The sequence below is a fragment of the Macrobrachium nipponense genome, chromosome 3, assembly GCF_015104395.2.
Source record: "Macrobrachium nipponense isolate FS-2020 chromosome 3, ASM1510439v2, whole genome shotgun sequence".
Taxonomy (NCBI): domain Eukaryota; kingdom Metazoa; phylum Arthropoda; class Malacostraca; order Decapoda; family Palaemonidae; genus Macrobrachium; species Macrobrachium nipponense.
In genome coordinates, this window is record NC_087202.1 from 5,820,796 (window position 1) to 5,825,795 (window position 5,000).

Below are 5,000 nucleotides of genomic sequence, written 5' to 3' on the forward strand. Positions count from 1 at the left end.
TGGCCGCTAATGCAGTCACGAAAAATGGTTAATTACCTGCGTTGACGCATTTCACAGAAACTATTGCTTGCCGGAGAGAGAGAGAGAGAGAGAGAGAGAGAGGAGAGAGAGAGAGAGAGAGAGATCTCATCTCATCATATCAAGCATTGTTCCACCTTGGTTTTGATTTTAAAGAAATTAATGTGTGAGGGAATGACAAGGAACCATTGACAGAGAGAGAGAGAGAGAGAGACAGAGAGAGAGAGAGAGAGAGAGAGAGACTAATTATCATGCAAACAAAGAACACTACGCTCTGATATAACGTAAACTACATTCTTATTACGATTGTTAATTCATGCTTAATAAATGCTTCTTCATCTGAGAATACATCGCATAAATAATTCATTGAGAAGATAAGTAAGAATGCAATGAATTCTTTGTGTCCAATATAATTGGTTTACGACGTGAACTGTGACTACTAGAGTTAGCTTAATATACCACGTCCTTAATCGTACACAGACCGACTATCAGATGCGAAAACTGTTCAATCAGCTTTCTTTTCGACCATTTTCGTGCCTGGAAAGATTGTCAGGTCTCGATTTGTCGGACAACTAAAATTAACAGTTCCAGTTTACTTACGTTTCGAGCCAAAGATCTAAACGGCCGATTATGTTAAAAAAGGGATATACACAAAGCGTCATCCGACCTCAAGCTTACTCAGGATGCGTGCATGATTTTCCCATCACGCATAAGCTGTAACATTATATTCCTGACTTGACGTCAATTACTGAGAAACATAGTATATTCTCTCTCTCTCTCTCTCTCTCTCTCTCTCTCTCTCTCTCTCTTTGCTTCTTCTTCTTCTTCTTCTTCTTCTTCTTCTTCTTCTTCTTCTTCCTTTGCATGCATACACTTGATAGGACCACGAAGCTCTTGGTAAGTAAACAAAGTTGTGTTAAAGTTGTGTCTTCATTTATTACTAGAATTCCGGCTTGGTTCAATTACACCCAACTTGAATGAAACCGAACTTGAATGAAACCGAACTTGAATGAAACCGAACTTGAATTACACCGAACTTGAATTACAACCGAACTTGAATGAAACCGAACTTGAGTTACACCGAACTTGCCCCAAATGTTAATTGATCCACTTCACACTAAACTAGCTAAGTTTAAAAGGACTTCCAAAAATTAGCATTGGTGACCTACAAAGAACTAAAACAGAGATAATCTCATATATGAAAAGTAGTAGGGTCATGATAACTCCCTTTTAAGTGAAGACAGCTTTACCTCCTGAATAGAGGCGGTGAAAGTCATTCTGGAAGAATGATTGAAAATAGAAATATATATCCTTGTTCTAGATGCCCTTCGATTAAATGTACATGACAATTATATAAACACGTAAGAAGATACTAATGGTTAGATTTCTGAAAAGAAAAACGAAAAAAAAAAAAAAAAACTATTGGTGGGTTTTTTTTTTCTGCCCGCACTTTTTTCTGTCCGCCCTCAGATCTTAGAAACTGCTGAGGCTAGAGGGCTGCAAATAGGTATGTTGATCACCCGCCCTCCAATGATCAAACATACCAAATTGCAGCCTTATAGCCTCAGTAGTCTTTATTTTATGTAAGGTTATAGCGTTAGCCAAGATCGTGCATCTGGCAATGCTAAGGGACAGGCCACCACGGGCCATGCCTGAAAGTTTCATAGGTCGCGGCTCATACAACACTATACGCTGTACATAAAACTTTGGCGCATTCGTTACTTGTTTTTATGTCCTGTCAAGGTATATATACGCTTTATTATGTAGTACCTGATTCTATCTGTCACGAAATGTTCAAATTATTCACTTAAAAAAAGTAAACAGCTGAAACCATAATTGCTTAAGTACGACCAGTTGAGAGAGAGAGAGAGAGAGAGAGAGAGAGAGAGAGAGAGAGAGAGAGAGAGAGAGAGAAAGAGAGAAATCCTTCACCAGAAACGAAGATGCATTAATTCATGCTGATCGTCATCTAGTTAAAATACCGCATGGTCACTGAAACCAAACATGCTCTAGTGTAGCTTTCTCTTTAATATTAAAGTATTCTTTAAAACAGTCCAGTATTGCCATTTTCCAAATATATATACGAAACACGACAAGAAAACCTATTAGTGACTTGCTATCCAGTAACATGATATGGCAATCAGACTTAAGTTACGGCACGAACAGTACAAACGTTTAATGCTAAGGCTTTGATTTGCTAGTAGTAAAAAAAAAAACAAAAAGTCTTTTCATAAAAGTGAGGTTTAGACAATCTTCAAAATCGCATTTAAATCTCTGAGGATGACTACCTTTGTACAAAATATGCAAATGCTATTTCACATAAAATCGGTAATGATGTGTCCTCTCTCTCTCTCTCTCTCTCTCTCTCTCTCTCTCTCTCTCTCTCTGCCTGACCCAACTGCTGATTCGATCTAACACACTGTAACGTACGTGGCTACTTAAAATATACACTTTCCAGTTTTGCACGGCTCACTAATCAACTATATTTAGAATTTTATTTGTTTTGTTTGTAATTAATATAGACGGGGCTACATGGAAACAAATTCCCGAGATGTATACTAGTATTGCACCAGCCAATTTTTTTTTTCATGCCCCTAGGTTAGGTTTAGGTTAGGTTAGAACAGTTCGATATTTATCCTCTTGTAATTTTCAAGAAGATTCTCTGGTTAGTTTTTTTTTACACTAACTTTATTGCAAAAGAGTTTTTTTTAATTAAAAAGCATAATAATGACAGAGATTATTAATTTTTTTGAAGAAAACACGCTATTTATCATAATAAATAAAACAATCAGCGTAGAATTAAATGAGTATACTAGATCAGAAAACGGACGGAAGGAATAATTTGTTCTATTTGTTTCCCAGTGTAGACGGGGGGCAGATCTCCAGACACACTGACTTTAGAACAGTCTCTCTTTTCTATCAGAGTTACTCAACGGGATTCCCAATCGAAGAAAACAGAATTCACATCAGTCGCAAACAACGTAGCCGGGTATTGGAACAGAGGAAGCAACTGGCCCAAACACTTGAAACGAAACTCGCAGCAAAAGGGGATGCAAAAGGATTTTGCAGAGATGATCCATAATAGGCCCGACGTTCATCGCCACAGAGAGTAAACATGATCACAGGCTCTCCCGAAGGCTCAGGTGTTATCAGTGCATTTGCAGAAAGGAGCGATGGAGAAATGACAACCGGGGAATGCTCGGATACAGTCGCAATGCGCTTACGTTTGTCTCGCTTTTACTCAGAAAATAGATCGACGTTGCCCTTTCTGGCGGAAACTAAGCATCCGAGTTAATCGGTTAGTGCAGCAATAAGGAAACTATGCATTCGAGTAAATTGGAGGAAAAGTGAAGCAATAAGGACACTAAACATTCAAGTAAATCGGAAAGTGAAGCAATAAGGAAATATGCATTCGAGTAAATCGGAAAGTGAAGCAAAACGATTGCAAGAAGTGAATACGAAATTAAATATCGTTGGGGTTATTCACAAACACTAAAGGGATAGCGTAGAATCCAATAAATCACAAGTTTTACAGCTAATATCTGACACTTACAGCATCTTGGTGAGCTTGGAAACAATTCTCTCTCTCTCTCTCTCTCTCTCTCTCTCTCTCTCTCTCTGTGACAGTAAATGCCTTTGTGGCTGAGCGTTTCCATATTCTTGCATCATCGAGACGTCGCCAGTTAAATCTCGGGGGAGGGACGAAGATATCTGGGACCGATGGCTGGAAACCACTCTACATCTCTGTTGACAGATAGATGTGAAGTGAGAACCAGGTGGTCATTCCACTGGATGTTATCACTGATGAGGAAAAGGCAAAGAAGAGGAATAAGAAAGAAGGATTAACCTAGAAATAACAATGTTCAGTCACTGGCTCTCTCCCATTATATAACTCACTGTGTTCATGATTCAGGAAAATAACTATACTCTGTTTTTTTCCATCTGCCGATCCGCCTGTGGTGGTCGCTCATGTATAACACTGCGTCCCAGGCTTTAAATAGTTACGCTATTGTGTAAGTTTTCAGGTTAATAAAAGGATATCTGGGTGTACATTTGCAACTGAAAACTGTTTTAATAATTTACTGTATGCGAATTACACCGTTAATATTCGAAATAGGGTATTATTTAAAGCCCGGGATGCAGTGTTACCATGCACAAATACCACAAGCGGATGGACAGATGAAAAAAACAGAGTATAGATCCCGTCCACACGTTAATGTCATAAACCCATTATATTGGACACAAGAAGTCATTGCATTATCACTTATCTTCTCAATGAATTATTTATGCACAATGTATTGACAGATGAAGAAGCATTTTAATACATAAATTAATAATCATAATAAGAATGTAGTTATGTTATTATCAGAACGTATTGTGTCTTTGTTTTCATGATAATTATTATTTCTCTCTCTCTCTCTCTCTCTCTCCTCTCTCTCCTAATGGACCAGCATTTGTAATTCGTGATCATTGAAAATAAAGCAGTGATTCATCTACACTGTTTCGCCGTGTTTGGTACTATAGTACATTCACATCAGCCGTGCATTTGACGTCTAGGCCAGTCCCTTACGACGCTCCTGTCTTTCAGGAGAGGTGGAGCATACATCCTGCATATGTGAAACTCTCTCGAGAGACTGAGAGATTCCGGCCCTTTCATTGGCTTATCAACAGCCAATCATGAGCGTCGTAAGGACTGGCCTAGACATCAAATGCATGGATGATGCGAATCTACTATGCCTGGGGTGATGAAATGCACTTATGGACATTTCATCCCCCCAAGGGCTAGTTTCTAAACACGACGAATTACATTTGACTCCTCAGGCGCTGGTACTAAACACGGCGAAATAGTATAGATGAATCACTGTTTCGCAGTGTTTAGTATTAGCACTCACGGTTCAAAATTGATCACACACACACACACACACACACACACACACATACAATCAAATCTCTGCGGACAGACCGCGCCGCATTTCATTTGC